This window comes from Anser anser (assembly GCF_964211835.1).
Source record: "Anser anser genome assembly, chromosome: 1".
Lineage (NCBI taxonomy): Eukaryota > Metazoa > Chordata > Aves > Anseriformes > Anatidae > Anser > Anser anser.
Genome location: NC_139720.1, coordinates 209523243 through 209539453, shown reverse-complemented (window position 1 = coordinate 209539453; position 16211 = coordinate 209523243). Strand labels below are relative to the sequence as shown.

Here is a 16211-nt window from a genome sequence, read left to right as displayed (position 1 = left end):
GGAGCACTGGGGAGATCCTACCTACAGGTCAAGCCTGAAAACAAGCCTGAAACTCAAAGCGACTGGTTTGAGAGGAAGCTGCTCCCCACATTTCGGCATGGTCAACAGGAGGGTTTTGTCCTCACCTGGCTCATAGCAACTTTGCAGGTGGTGCAGGGCATGGGGCTGTGCTCAGCACGGTCTCAGGTCACACGTGGAGCTCAGCCTGGGGCTGTGCCCCTGGGTGGCCCCCAGCTCTCCAAGAAGTCTCCGCCACCCTTGAAAAGTGGCCACAGCGAAGAAAAAAGGGCTGGGGAAGGAGGAGGAATAAATCCCTTGGAAGCCAAAAAAAAAATAAAAAATTAAAAATGGTGCTCAGAAAAGGGGGGAAACATTCCTTTGAAGATAAATCCCACTTTGTGCAGTTCAGCACATCCTGGCTCGGCTCCCACTCTGCTCCTGGGAATTCCTAAGCGGCTCTTTGTGCCCTACTGCTCAGGGGAGATGATGAGATGGGGACGCAGCGTGGGGGACCCCCGCCGGCCCCCCCAGCCCTGCTGAGGGCAGCGCAATGCCGCCAGCGCCATCTCCAAGGGAAGACTTTGTCAGTCGGCCAAAAGGGGGAGAAGAAAAGAGGTCTGCAGATCACATACCTCCGCCGGCGGCTCTGCAGAGCCCTATTCAGCCAGGACAAAGGACGGGGGCCCTGGACGGTCACCGCCCGAAGCCCCCAGCGCCGGCCCTCCCGCGGGCTGCCCGTGTTAAAGTTCAGGGTTTGGAGCAAAACAGCCCTGCAAGGAGGGGAGGAAGGGACGCTTTCCACGCCGTCGGCCGGAGGTTTCTCTATTCAGCTATCCGCAGCATCCATATGCATCAGGGCTGGCCCGTTTTTACCCCGTAACAATGCCGCCCCGCTGTTCCCAGCGCACCCCCCTTTCTGGCTAATTCAGTGCTACGCGTTTCTGCATAAGTCATCGCAGGATAGTTTTGAAGGGATTTAGGGAAAGGATGGCCTGACACTCAAGATCCACGCCCAAGATCCCCATCCTGACTCCAGCCTCCCAGTGCGGTGGAGCCATCACCCAGAGCCTCCTTTTCCCCCTCATGAACATCTCCATCAGCAGTCATTCCCTGTGCCATTTTCCATGGGGCAGGGGCGTGCTGAAAGCACGGTGAAAGCAGCAGATGACGACTTCACAGCTCATTTCTTTTTCACCCATCGTGAAAATCTCCAGGGCCTGCTCAGCAAGGCAGGTGCATGGTGGTTTTCATCGCATGGGCACCACCTCATGCAGAAAACCAGCGTGCAGGACCCCGATGGACAACCTCAGGACCTAGGGTATGGTTGGCTCTGCTGGGTCAACACCCAGCAGCGCTCACATCCCAACAGATCAGAAGAGGGTAATTTATTTAGCCGTAGAGTCTGTGGTGGGTGTTTCAATTCCTCTGTTTTAATTCCTCTAGGACCCATCTCCTCCGTGTTTGAGTGGTTACAAGGAGTGAAGAGGAATGGGTACAACTCAACCCATCCAAGAGCAGGCATCTTGAACAGGTTGGATGAACACAGCCAGAGTGCCAGGGCATGAATCCAGCCCAAGACATAAGGACATTCATCACTCCAACCCAAAAAACCCAAGCACCATTTCTTGGGCCTCCCAAGTTGCCTCGATTTAAGTATGGCCCTTGGGCACCAAAGCCCATTGCTGCCTGGAAACCCTGCCTTTGCTCTGGGTCTGTCCCCGCTGCAGTAGGAAGAAATGCAGGATTTCTCCATGCATGGTTAAAGGAAGCAGTCACGGGGACCACAGAAGTTCAACAGGCTGATTGAAGGCGGTAGTTCCCAATGCTGTAGTGCCTCATTCTTGTGGAATGGCCCCAAAACATCAAGCCCCAACCAACAGTCACCATAACACAGTAACACAGGCACAGCCTGGCAGCAGGCGAGGGAAGGAAGAGGTAAAGCACTGCTTGTGTAGTTTGGGGGAAGGGGAAGAAAAATGGATCAGAGCCGTTCACCTGCATTTCACGCCCAAATTGGGATTTGCCTAAGCAAGAAGCTTTAAGAAGTTTTCAGGGAAACGGAGCACTTCGGAGAGCGCTGACCCCGCAGAACCTCTCAGACCGCTTTAAGGCATGAATCAATTAAAGCAATCACGGAGCAAAGGTTAATCAGTAGCAAGTACATCTTAAGAAATAAGTAGCCTTTTAAAAAGCCATTGCTCCTGCCAATTCCTCCCCCCTCCCCTTCTTTTCTAAAGTGGCTTTTAGTTCTCGGACTCTGGAGACCTTCCAAAATAAGTCCTGTTATTAAGAGCGGCTGCAAAATCGTGCAGCGGCAGGGGATGGACCCGAGGTACTTGCAGCAGCTCGGTACCACGGGGGGCTGAACACCTTCCAGGGGCCTCCAGCTTAATTAGAGCAGATGGAGGCGGGAGGGACGAGGGATTGCTTTTTGCAGTTAGTTTTGAGAAGGGAGGAAATGAGGCGGGAGGGTAAGGAGGGGACTGGCTCCACAGCAGGTCTACGCAAGCAGCGAGGCTCCAGCTCGAGCATGCAGGCACACGGCGGTGCTTCGAGCTGTTCCCGTGCCGTGTCCTGCCTGCAGAGGTGTTCCTCCTTCGGGCAGCCTCCTCTGCTCCCCTGCACAGGGTGTCCGAGCCGAGCCCATGCTCAGCCTGGTGTGAAGCCCACCGCAGGCATCCTCTCCGAGCTGCTCCATCCGTTGCCTCCCTTCCTGTGGGATCTGGAGCCCAAAGGATCTTCCCAACTTCTTATCCTATCCACTCTTCTCTGAAATAGTCCAAGACCCTCCTGTCCCAAGCCACCAAGAGGTCACTTGGGCAGGATTTGCTCCACGTGGGGAGGATGCAGGAGCCCATGTGCCGGGTTAGGGCACCTCAGCTGATGGGTGATGCCTTCAGAAGCCGCTTGCACACGATTATTACAAATATTTTTCTGAAGCTTCTGGGCTCTTGCACAGCAAGCAAACAAAGCCTCATTGCCCCAAAGCTACAAATGTAGAGAAATAATGCTTCTTGTATGTCTTGGCTGTTATTTTATCACACTAAACACCACCATACATCAACTATTTGCACAGAGGAACTTCCTAAGACACACGCAGTCCCGCAGCAAGTGATCACCAAGATTAAAGAGCTGCTTTTTCATCACCCCTAATGACACCTCGAGCCCAAAAGACACCATCCAGTCACCTCCTCGGTCCAATGCCATGCCATATTCTGTGATTCTGTGATAAGAAAGCCACGGGACCGGCTGTGAAACCCAGCTTTCTATTTCTCCGCAAAGTTTCCAGGTCGCCCTGGAAACCCTGCACACCTTTTAAACATTTCAATTGCAAAGTTGCAAAGAGGCAGCTTTGGCTCCCTTCGCATGCGGAGCATTTTTTCAGTTAAAATCCAGCTGGTCCCACAGCACATTCTGCATTTTCTTTTGTTAAATGCAGCTAAACTCTTTGAGCAGCTGTAGGAAATTATTTCCCTTCTCCTTTACCCTTCCACCTGGTGTCATGTGCCGGAGAATAAGTCCAGAGAGAGACTCCCTTTGGAGACCTGGATTCCCAAAGAAAAAGTAGGAGGGAAGAGAGGGTGATGTACACCCTCTGGACCTCCAGCCAGATGAAATCTGCGTTATCCAACCCCAATTGGTCCCCGCGTTGACACCAGCTAACCGAGCTGCTCCTGATTTACACCAGCACTCAGCCCTGCGCCAGGGCACCCAGCCTGGGGAAGGGAAGAGGTCGCCCATCCGAGCTGGCTCGCAGCGGGTGGCAGACCCGAGAGCCTTTGCCCCCTTCCAGCCATCCCTAAGAGGTCTCGATGATTTGCAGCTCTTCCCAGATGTTTGCCCTTTCACGGGTTATTTGCTCCCGGGACGACCTCCCTGTTCACACGCCGGGCAAGCTCGCGGAAAGAAAGAGAGGCTCCTTTCTCCCGTTTGCTATGGAAACAGCCCTTTATCCGAGGCATTACAAATGCTCAGCTGCCAGCTCCCTCCCACCAGCCCCCGGCTCCAGCAGCCCCACCGGCCACCCACCGCTCACGTCTCTCCCCAGCTCCCCTTCCTCCCCTCAACAGGTGACGGCAAACTTCTCTGGCAGGGGTGCCAGAGCGAAGCCGGACTCCTAAACTCCTTTTTCTCTCCAAGAAGTCACCGGGAACACCCCCCTTTGCAAATAATCCCCTTTTGTTCCCGCTTCTCCCCATCCTCCTGCTTTTCGGGCTTTGTTTCTCTGCCACCCAGGCAGCAGCTGCGACAATCGCCCCGCTGTCGGACGCCAACCAACACTCTCAAAACTCCGAAGAATACAAGAAAAGTCCTAAAAATCCACCTTCCCCCTCGCAAAGCTAACTTTTAGGGCAGGCAGGAACGGGCAAGGAGGTATGCATTTCACATAGGTGGGGGGAATCTTTAGCACGAGGACGTTGGAGGTAACTCACCTCGCCGGGACGCACATGGAGGGGTTATTTTTTGCTTTCTGCTGCTCTTGGATCGCTGTGTCCTCTGCTCGTGACACTCAGGACCCGAATGGTGGCACCGCTGTGTGACACCCAGTGTTAGGGAGGCTGCCGGAGCCGTCCCTCCCACCGTAGGAGGGGCCACGTGAGGCTTCATAAATTCAGCCCCCCGAGGCTGGGAAAATTAAAATCCCATCGTGGGATGGGGGCATGGCTCCTGGAGGAGCTGGGGACTCGTGGGTGAAGCCGGGTTTTATCCGTCCCACGCCCTGACCACCCAGAATGTGAGAGGCTGGTGTTAAAACGCTGCCCTGGCAGAATTATGTGCCCGCAGGTTGGGATTCGAGGAGATATCCCAAAGGCGATTTGGGCAAGACATTGCTGATCTTCAGAATTAAAACTAACAAGCTTCCTCCTGGAAAGCATCTCCTGCAGCCATGAGCCCGGGGCATGAATCTGTAGCACACAATTTCTGAGCAGCCCCAGATGCAAACAGTGCTTATTTTATTTTATTTTATTTTATTTATTTTTTATTTTGCAATGGTTTTTGGCTTTAAGATCTTAATCCTATTAGAGACATAACTCCCTTTGGAGGGGGTGAGGGGCAGATCAGTGCAACAAGAGCAGTTTGTGCGGTTGAATTTTGTAACTTCCAATGCATGGTGGCCTTTTGGAGGGATATCCGTGAAGTTTCTCAGGCTATAAGGCTTACCTTACACAGCTCCAACTTCTATTTAGTTCTCCACTGCACAAGAGGCCAAAAAAAAAAATCCCCCCTTGCCCCAAAGGGCTGCCTGAAATGCCACCACTGCAGGCTTTTCATCCCCATCACTTTTTACACTGGGATTTTTCCTGTTGGATGAAGAGAAGGTCCCTGAAAAGAAAATTCAGCAAACTGCTGTCTAAATGGAGAGGAGAAGAAGGGGGCAGAAATGATGGCCCAGTGTTTTTTAGGCAGATCACATTACAAATATAAACTTTTGATTAGAAGATGGGCCACAGAGATGACAGCCTGATTCACTCTGAAACCTAATGACGAGCAAAGGGCATATAACAGTTCCACTGTAAAAGCAGTACTGGTAATCCTTGGGTAGCACTAGATCCTACAGTACCATCATTTTCCTTTGGAGTTAGAATATTAAATAATGAGGGAGCCACAAAAGGTTGCCGAAGGCAGAAGCAGCTGTTTCTGTTGCTGCTTGTTTCTATTCCTGACCACCTTCAAGCTAACACTCAGCTGGCTGGGGTAGAGGCACGGCGTGGGGCTGTGTGCAAGCCTGTAGATAAATTACTTGGTTTATGGTCTGATTTCTGGAAAACTGATAGCGAGGGCAGGGAAGGGTGAGACTGAGAAGCCTGATGGCACTGATACGATGCAGGGAGCAGCAAGAGCAGCTTCCCCAGGTACCTGACAGGTGGGTGTCCAGCAGTTTTAGTCTCTGGGGTTGATGTGCTGGGTTATCCTCCTGAGCGGTGTGCTTGTGGCTGTGCTGAGCCCAGTTTCACTGCGGTCCTTGCCCGGGCTGCCTTTCCTCCAGCTGCTGCATCCTCAAGGTGTGGACAGGCTCCATTGGGTATGTGGGGAAAAAGGGGACAGGGCTGAGCAACGTCATCAGCACAAAACTCCTCCCTGCAGCAAAGGGCAGACCATGAAAAAGGAAAGGACCATCACTGAAAACACAACCAAAGCCCTACCCCAAACCAGCAAATATCCCTGCTTCCCCCCCCCCCTCCAAAATACCAGCGTGCTTTTGCATCCTGCCCTTTCCTCTGGGTGCAGAGACGCAAAGCCCTCGGTTTGCTCTGCGATCACCTGGCAGATGACGTAGGGGCAGGGCGGGGGCTGCTCTGCCTGCGGTATCTTTGGCTCAGAGTTCAGCAGCTTATCTCAACCAGAAAATCCTTGCCCGGTGTCCCGGCCGGTGTCCCAGCCCTTCCAGCAGCTGACATTGAAGGGAGAGCAAGCGAGCGGGGTTGTTATCACGCTCCACGTGATGGACCTCATCCAGACCTGCTTTGCACCAGGACCTGCTGGAGCCCTGCCCTGAGGTTTATGAGCCCATAAAGAGGGCATCTGTAACAGCCCGGCTCGGGGATATCAGCCTTGAACTCCGCTGAATTTTGCCTCTATTCGTGTCAGGAGAAGATAAAACCGCGGGGGGAACGGCACAAACAGGGAGCGCCGGGAGCAGGGACATCTCGGTGCCCAGGTGCCTGACTAGATGCAGAGTCCCGGGCTGCATTTTGGTGAGAAATAATCACATTTTCATCCTACCACTGTCCCCCAGTGGCTTGGGACATTTGTATCGATGGGGTCGGTCACCCCTGGGCTGAGCTTGTGTCCCCGCTCCGTAGGGTTGCACAAGGAGCTGCTGCGGAGCCTTGACAGCAGGTGACTCGTGCAGGGAGCGAGGTCCCCGTAAGATTAACCACAGAAACTGCAGTGTTTATGGGCAGGAACGATACAGGAGGAGGGCAGGAGGGGACTTCAGCCCCTGCTCTCCCCTGGGGTTGTTCTCCTGTGGCAGCAGGCAAGTCTGCCTTTTGCAGGGAGCTGTGTCCCACCGAAAGGCAGAAGGTCCAGTTAGCGATGGGCTGGGGGTGGAAAGGAGCAGGGGTTCAGTAAGGAGAAGCACAAAGTCCTGCAGCAGGATGTGCTGGGGGCCCCCAGCTGGGCAGCAGCTCTGCAAAAATGGACCTGGGGGTCCTGGTGGGCACCGGGTGGAACGGGAGGCAGCCACGTGCCCTTGGCACTCAGAGGCCTCGTGGTCTTCTGGGCTGCCTGGGGCAGAGCAGGGCCAGCAGGCCGAGGGAGGTGATCCTTCCCCTCTGCTCAGCGCTGCTGAAGCCGCCCCTGCAGTGCTGGGCCCAGCGCTGGGCCCCCCAGCCCCAGCCAGAGCTGGGCACCCTGGGGAGAGCCCAGCGCAGGGCCCCCGAGGTGCCGAAGGGCCTGGAGCACCTCTGCCGTGAGGAGAGGCTGCGAGAGCTGGGGCTGCTGGGCCTGGAGCAGAGGAGGCTCCGGGGGCTGCCAGCCATGGCCACCGGCACTGCCGGGAGGTGCCGAGAGGCCGGAGCCAGGCTCTGCTCAGGGGTGCCCGGGGCCAGGCCCAGAGGCCCCGGGCAGAGATACCTCCAGACCCTCGACACGGGGCATGTCTGAATGTAAAGACTCTGAGGGCAGCTTCACGCTGAGCAAAGGAGGAGCAAAGCCCATGTAGACGTGCCAGAGGTTTCTTCTAGAGCCCGTGACCTGCTGGCTGCACACCTTACCCAAAGCGACAGAATTTAAACTCAAAAATCAGCTTTAGGCAGCCAGGCAGTTTCTCCTGAGCCCTGGGACTTACAGCTGGGCTTTGAGCATCTTCTCCTAATGAGCTACATCCCTCGGGCAGGCAGCCAGCTGGGACCACACAGATTTATCCTACAGCCCAATGCAACACCCAGCTACAGGGAGCACAAATACAGGCTGTGGTATGGCCAGGGAAACTTTCACACTGCACCCCAAAGCTCTCCCTCCCACAGCAACAAGCGCTCTGCCTCTTGTAACTCCATTGCCTACTCTCCTTCATGGGGCTGGTGCTGCTGCATTGTGGTCCGGCTTGCATGGCATTACAAAAAAAGGGTGAAAGCCTGTCCTCTCCTTTCTTCTTCTCTGTTTCATGGCTGTCTTTTAGTCATCATTTTGCTCTTTCCCAGCAGAAACTAGGAGTTTGCAATGCAGGTCAAACAGGAGGATGCAACTTGTGATAACCCAAAGGTCCAAGGAAGTCTCAGTGAAGCAGATTCAAGGAGCAGCGAGGAATGAAAACCCCTGGGAAAAGCTCAGGAAAATGCCAAACGTTTCTGTGCCTGAGCAGAGTGAGGTGGGGGAGACACCGCTGGATGTCGGGAAAAGAACACAGAGAAGTTTTGCTTTGTTTTCTGCCTGCTCTGCTGCTCTGCACTGCCTCCTGCCTCACGCTCCTCCAGATTCAGTGGGTCAATCTGGACCAAGGCGTTTGTCCCTTCTCTGGTGGCCCCCGGGTTATAGGGACACCCTGCTACACCCAGCAGGGACGTCACAGCGAGGTTCCCCCACCCCTGGGTTACAAACCCCATGGCTGGGCGCCCTTTAGGGACCAGCACCAGCTGCTCCTGAGCCCCACTGAGTTTGGAGGGGCTCAGATTTGGTGCTCCAGTTTCGATGTTTCCAACGGCCCAGGCTGTGCTTGGTGGCACTTGACCTCTCCAGAGGCTTCTCACCCTTCTGCCCATGGCCCTTTATGGCACAATCCCAGTGTGCTCGAGTCCTGGAGACCACTAGAGGACTTTAGCTTGAGCAGGACAGGGGAAGCCACCTTGCACTCATCCCATAGCTCTAAGCAGGCCCTGATGCTGGTGCCAATACCTATCAAACCCACCAGCTGTCACAGCACAGTGGCGACAGGTCCCTTCCCTCTAATCACGCTTAGTGAGTATGGGGCCACCAGAAGGCCCCGTTAGACCTGGGGAAGCACGAGGGCACCTGCAGGCACCCACCCTGCTGATGCTCAGACATGCACCCTGGGGGCTCTTCTCTTCTCTTCTCTTCTCTTCTCTTCTCTTCTCTTCTCTTCTCTTCTCTTCTCTTCTCTTCTCTTCTCTTCTCTTCTCTTCTCTTCTCTTCTCTTCTCTTCTCTTCTCTTCTCTTCTCTTCTCTTCTCTTCTCTTCTCTTCTCTTCTCTTCTCTTCTCTTCTCTTCTCTTCTCTTCTCTTCTCTTCTCTTCTCTTCTCTTCTCTTCTCTTTTCTCTTCTCTTCTCTTCTCTTCTCTTCTCTTCTCTTCTCTTCTCTTCTCTTCTCTTCTCTTCTCTTCTCTTCTCTTCTCTTCTCTTCTCTTCTCTTCTCTTCTCTTCCCTGCTCTGCTCTCTTTTCTCTGCTCTCTCCTCTCCTCTCCTCTCCTCTCCTCTCCTCTCCTCTCCTCTCCTCTCCTCTCCTCTCCTCTCCTCTCCTCTCCTCTCCTCTCCTCTCCTCTCCTCTCCTCTCCTCTCCTCTCCTCTCCTCTCCTCTCCTCTCCTCTCCTCTCCTCTCCTCTCCTCTCCTCTCCTCTCCTCTCCTCTCCTCTCCTCTCCTCTCCTCTCCTCTCCTCTCCTCTCCTCAGGGCTAACCAAACATTAAAGCACATTCCTGAGAGCATTTTCCAAACGCCCCTTGAATGCTGGCAGGCTTGGGGCATCAACCACCTCCCGAGGAAGCCTGTGCCAGTGTCTGAGCACCCTCATGGTAAAGAAAATTTTCCTGCTGTCCAGGCTGAGCCTCCCCTGGCACAGCTCCGTGCCATTCCCACGTAACCCAACGTCGGTGCCCAGGGAGCAGAAGCCAGTGCCTCTCTCTCTGCATTCCCTCCTCAGGGAGCTGCAGGGAGCAGCGAGGCCACCCCACAGCCTCCTCTTCTCCACCCAGGTGCCCTCAGCCTCTCCTCTCAGCACCTGCCTTCCAGCCCTTTCCCCACCTTTGTTCCCCTGCTCCGGAGGCGCAGGCACTCCTCAACGCCCAGCTCTCAAGGTGAGGTGCAGGACGCCTCCTCCAGACCGTGGCACAAACCTCGACCAGATGGAGGTGGAGGACGTGGGATGGTGGCCAAGGACCGTGCTGGAGCACCACAACCATCTCCTGATGCCTGCTGGGGTGTGCTGCCTGCCTTCAGCCTCCAAACTTGGAGCCTTGCAGTGGCAGCAGGGGAACACAAAGAGGAATTATCCCCAGTGCAGCTGCCCGGAGAGGGCAGCACAGCCCCAGGAATTGGAGGGGAGCAGCCAGGTTAAGCCCGGCAAGCTCATGGAGTTCAAGCTCTAAATTCTCCCAAAAGATGAGCCTCGGGACCAAAACTTGGGACCCTTCTGGGCAATAAAAATCAGGGATGCAGGAAAAACATCACTTATATAAAGTGCAGCAGTTTTCCCTGATGCTTGCGATAATAAACCTCTCTTCCTCTCTTGTACCTACCAGCGTATTGCCTCTGCTCCTGCTCATTCCCCCCACTTCGCTCCCAAATAATAAGACCCTGCAGAACTGTTCCCACCAGTGAAAACGTTAAATTTAGGTATGAAAAAGTAAAAGTTTAAAGATCCAGGGCAGGTTTTGTGAGTCCCAGTGCATATTTAGCCTTGGGACACCCCTCTGAGATAATCAGAGGTACATTTCCCTCCCGTGCAGGTGGAAAAAAAAGGCAGCAGTGGGATGAGAGGACTGGGGTTGGGAAGCATTTTGCAGCCCCGAGGTTTCAACCAGGAACTCTGCACAAGCTCCTCTCCTTTGCCATGGGACTAAAATAAAATAAAATAAAATAAAATAAAATAAAATAAAATAAAATAAACACTCAAGTAATGGTGTTGAGGGAAATACTGGCAGAGCCACCAGCCCCGTTACCACTTTTTCAGGCACTTTTGGGGTACGTTACCAGGCCCTCCGGTCTGCCTGGTGCCCGGCTTTGTGAAGTTTCACGAGGGGAGCAGCAGGATGCAGGATGACACAGTTTGGCTGCCTGGCTCTCATGGGACAAGGACATGGACATGGGATGCACATCGCAGCAGTGCCACCACCAACTAGTTTGCCAGCTCCCCCTTCCAGATGTTCCCTTTTCTTCCAGCTCCCCCTCCGACGTGGGGCTCAGCACCCAAATGGCTTGTGAGAGCTCGGCAGGGCTCCCAGTGCCAGGAGGCTGACCTGGGAAAGTCCTCTTCACGTTAGGCTTGGTTTCTTGGACTTCCAGCACCCAGCTCTGCCCTACAGCCACAAGCGGATAAAATCCTACAGCAGGGGGCTTGTGGGGGCACACGTGTCCTCCCCTTAATATTCCTTAACCCAAGCTGGGACGAGGCACTTGCACAATTATGTAGGTGATAAACTCCTGCTCTTGTCATCAGCCTCACCCTACTGACCCCACATGTAAAAGTGATGCTGGGGAGGGCAGCTTTAGGGACCGATCCCAAATCCTCCCCCGTTTCCTCCTCTGCACCTGGAGCCGCAGACACCAAGCTCTACCTGGGGAGACAGCAAGCAGCCAGGAGGGTCAATTTCACCACCTGCCTCCTCCTCTTCCTCCTCAAGCTGGGCTCTACATCCTGCTTCCACACTGGTGTTTCTCAGAGCATTAATGACTTCCAAACAGGTGAAAATAAGCAGTAGAAATCACACTTTCTGCATCAGCTTTCAGTGTAAAGTCACTTTGCTCTATCAAGTAAGATCTAATTAAAACAGATCAGAGAAACACAACTCCTTCAAGCACCCCCCCATTCATTTCTGCAAGCGTCATTGAAACAAAGGGGAGGAGAAGCAGGTCATTCATTCAGGTTTTATTTAAGGTTTCAGCTTTGCTTTCTAAATGGCTGAGCTGACCCTAACAAACCGGGCACTACCGGAGAGTTACACCAAGGCAGTACAAAGAAAGAGAAACACATTTTCCAGCTGATTTTAAAACGGCAAAGGCTCTTGTTATTTCCCAGCAGGACCAGACACACAGACACCTGGCAGCAGGTCAGATTAGCTCCAGCTCACTTAGCATGAGTTGTTGCTCAAAGACATAAGGCTCAGTCCTCACTCTGAGCACCCCTTCATTGCACAGGAGCCCCCCGCTCCTTTCTGCTCCCAAACAGGATGCCTCAATCCACCGTAGGCTGCTCCAGCATCCTCCAAATTCCCTCAGCAGTTGGGAAACTGAGCTTTTACCTTTTGCTTCCACCTACACCTGCAACCATCCTCTTCCTCAGACCAACACCATCCTCTGTTGCCCTCCCACCCCTTTCCTGGGGGCATCCATTTCGGCTGCAAGTTTCCGTCCAGCCCCCGCCGGCATCGCTGTTCTGCCACCACCAGCGGCAGCTCCCTGCTTCTCCAAGACCCCAGCCTTGATGCTGAGAGCCGTCATTAGCAGCAAACCATGAGATCCGCCCTAGGACATTATCTGTACGCTCAATCCAGTGCGTTTACAACCCCAAAATACATCCACGTGTTCTCTATTACTATCAAAATAAGCCACTGAAAAGTCTCCGTATTTTATGCTAGGGAGACAAACAGACTCAGCCTTCACCTTTGACAGCTTCCATATGAAAGATGCTGGGGAATCTGTAAGCTCATAATTAAGAAAGGCGTTCAGATACGTACCATTCTTCTTGGACTTTGGGCTGGACCTTTCACTGCCAGCTGAGCTCAGCAAACTTGAAGTACCAGCAGCCTACAGGCCACTTCAGCCCATCCTTGCATGGTAAATATCATCTGGTGATACCAACCCGTGATACCTTGAGACAGACACGTTCGGATACTAACAGAGATCTCAGCTCAGAAGCGATCTCAGCTCAGCCAGCCCCTCTCACCCAAACTCTTGGCCCCACTGAACTTAAATCAATCATTTGTTTAAATAAAACCTAGGGCTACAGTAACACAACTCCATATCAGCTCTTTAAATATAAGAAGCTTGAAATGCACCAGCTGCTTCTTAAATACGACAATCTTCAGTGCTTTGGAAAAAAAAGAGATGGGTTTTACCTTCCGCCACCACCAGGAGCTCTGGGAGCTGTAGCACATTGTGCCATTTCGGCACCTAACCTGATGGGGTTGCTGAGGATCCCATAAAAACAAAGCAGGTTTTCAGGATGGATAGTCAAACAACTGAATATTTCATATTCTAATATAGAAGAGAGAATCTAATAATCAAATAAATAATTAAGGGCTGCGATTAAAAATGGTTCAGACTCAGTAAAATTAGTTCATACTGTAGGTATATTAAAATATATTTTAAAATGCTACCAAATCAGTTCTCTTCTCTTGGAAGTTGCGTTCAAATCCCAGCAGTAAGGATGTTCTCAGAAAAAAAAATAAGAATTATTAAGTCAGACACTTGTGCTAACAGCTCTCTGTAGTGACCAGAAAGTGCTGTAAAAGGCTATGCAGCAGCTGCCACCAGTGCTGAAGCTGAGCGATGCCCAGATGAACCTAAGAGTAGAGAAAAGGATCCATCTCTGGACAAAAAAAATGTATCTCATTCTCCTAAACTAACTAAATTCTTTTATTTATCTTTTTATTCAAGATTTCTGAGACCATGAAAACACGATGCATCTGTTAACTTGGAACTGGGGCTAGGCACACAGTAGCAAGTCAACTTCTTTCTCATCACAGGTTGGTAAAATAAAAACAGGAGAAGATGACAGGTCTACAGCCGCTGTCTTACAGCTTCCCAGAGCACAGCTCTCAGTCCTTACCAAACCAGTAAGGACCAATCCACAGTCGAAGTCAATGAGACAGAAGCACATCACAGGCTTAAGAATGGGGAGAAACAGTCACTCCTGCAGATTCCTTTCCAATAGGCAACAGAGAATCCAGCAGAGTAACTTAAACACAAGTCACCCTTTTTACCATTTTTCCTCCTGCAGAAAAATAAGCTCACGGATTTGCTCGCAGGTAGGGCACATCTGCATTACCACTCTCATCTCAAAGGGGTGTCAAGGATGGAGTGGGAAGGGAAGGCGAAGGGAAGTCAGCAACACTCAGTACATTCATGGATCAGGTTTAATCCTGTGCTGTCAAAAAATGTCAATTGATGGGTCAATAAGACCAGAGCAACATTAGATTTTAGATCAAGTGAGCTCTAGCCCATCATTCCTTCCACCGCACACATGGCATTTTGAGACTTGCATAGAAAATAAAACCAAACTCCTCACCAAAGAGAATTATCCGAGGGCAGTGGCCTTCCCTTTCCCGATCTCCACCCCAGCCCCAAGCAGAGGAGCTCATCAAGAGATCAGGTTCCCCCCAGGGCTGGCAGCTTTGCTGCTCTGCCCAAGGAATTCATCTTGCGAGGGGAAACTCTCCGTATTACATGAAGATGAAGAATGTACACAAGGGGAGGAAGGCAGCAGATTTGGCAATGGGCTTCAGACATTACAGCCTCACGTCAAACAGTGGCCACCCTGTAGCCTGAAGGATGGGAGAAGACACCAAAAAAGACAAATATATGTATATGTTTCAATCACATGCCCAGGGCAGGGAGGAAAGGACTGATCCAGCAGCAGGTCTCAGCAAGAAGCAGGAATGAGTTTCTGTGCAACACAAGTGCTTTGGGGAGAGGAGAACTGGATTAAACTCACCCTGGAAATGACCAAAGCGATACGTACAGAGAAAGCAAGATCTTTTATCCGTTCCCTCTGTGTGCAGTTACTCCTCTTCAGAGCCACTCGCTATCCCACAGGACTACAGAAGCTTGTATCACTTAATGCATCGCTTGTAAGCACCCAGTGACGATAACATGAAAACCCATCCCATCCGACAGAGTTGTCTGGTGACAGTGAATTCTCCAACCCTCCCTCAGCCCCGAGTTAAGAAATGCAGCAGTCCTTTTATTAAAAATCAGGATACAGTTCAACATAACGCCAGTGTTTACACCCGATCTCTCTAGTAGTTCCAGGATTGCTGTTGTTTTACATATCATTAGCAACCAAAGGAGTCAGTAGCATAAAGATATCAGTTCACTCGCTCATTTCAAAAAAAAAATAATAAAATGAATGCCCCTATGCTTCCAAGGAAACACTGTCCATGATCAGTTTGTTTTCTGTTGGCCTTGGTCTAAGAAGCAAGAGTTTTCACCATCATCTTGCAGGCAGATCTTATCTTCCTAAGAGCAATTATTCTGTTTGCTTTCTCTTACAGGGCAGGTCTCCACGAAGCCTGACAGCACTAATAAAATAACCCTAAAAGAAATCCCAGTTGATTTTTCCTGTGATTTTTCTAGAAATATCAGAACTATTTGAAAGCTGTTTAATTACTTGAGTTGAAACGAAAGTGTGCGGGGAAGGACCTTGATTCACACAATTTGGCAAAAAGATCACGACTTGTCCAACAGCTGCAAGAAGCACACACAGGCTTTCTCCTTGCTCCCCCGAAGCATCCAGCGGTGCTGCAGGAGGGCTGCATGGTCCTGCCCTCGTTCCCCTTCCAGTTGTTTTAGCTGTTCCGATTGCTGCTGCCTGCTTCCTTCCCTCCTCAAGTCATCCAAAGCAGAGAGCAGCCTCAGTGCTGGAAGAGCAGCTTGGCAAAAGCAGGAGGAGTCCAGCCAGCAGAAGATTTACTTTATTAAGATAAACATGGTCTAAAGGCTCCACATTATCTTTAAAAATAAACACAGTAAGAAATACGAAAACAAACTGGCTTTGCTACGGGTAGGTCAGGTTCAGATGTTCTCAGAAGATCTTCCCAGCCATAAAATATACCCTTCCCCTACCGTGCCCATCAAGGAGGATGGAAAGACAGTTCACTACGCAAGATCAGCAGCGTACCTGTTGCGTGCCCTCCCACATTCAGCAAACGATACATCTGCTACCCTTCAAGGCAGATCAAAGTTTTAAGAACACCCCTGTGAAGGAGGAGCGGGAGGGGACAGGGACAGGTAATTCGGTTTCTGTAGGGAACATCTAAAAGGCTTGACACGACGGCTGTGCTGGCTCCCCCGCTTTAATGGTTGTTCTTTGCTGCTTCTTTAGCAGCAAGAATCAGAGGAGTGAGACTAGAAAGAGGCTTTGCAATTTTCAGGAACTGGTGCTAGGAAGAGGAAAAAGGAAAAAAAAAGGTTACATTTCTCAGAACATGTCCCAAAAGCCTGGTGTTTACACAAAATATCAGGACCTAGACCTGTATGAACTCCAACAACCTCCAAGCAGGCGAAACAAAAAAGGCACGATGAGCAAGAAAGTTCACCGTGACTTTTGGGCCTCACCTGAACTGATAAAGATCTTTGCACCCAACACATCCTAGTT

At 51.7% G+C, this 16211-nt stretch overlaps 2 protein-coding genes across 9 annotated transcripts in view; both read right to left on the bottom strand.

Moving 5' to 3' along the window:
* The window catches only part of LOC310893123 (glycerophosphodiester phosphodiesterase domain-containing protein 5-like), a 37827-nt gene extending 29033 nt beyond the window's left edge, over positions 1 to 8794 (bottom strand). The window contains 1 exon segment of the mRNA XM_083821695.1: positions 4434 to 8794. The gene's annotated coding sequence lies outside the window, so the exon portion shown is untranslated.
* PAK1 (p21 (RAC1) activated kinase 1) overlaps positions 1 to 16211 on the bottom strand; it is an 805686-nt gene that overhangs the window by 520373 nt on the left and 269102 nt on the right. The gene's annotated exons all lie outside the window — the stretch shown is intronic.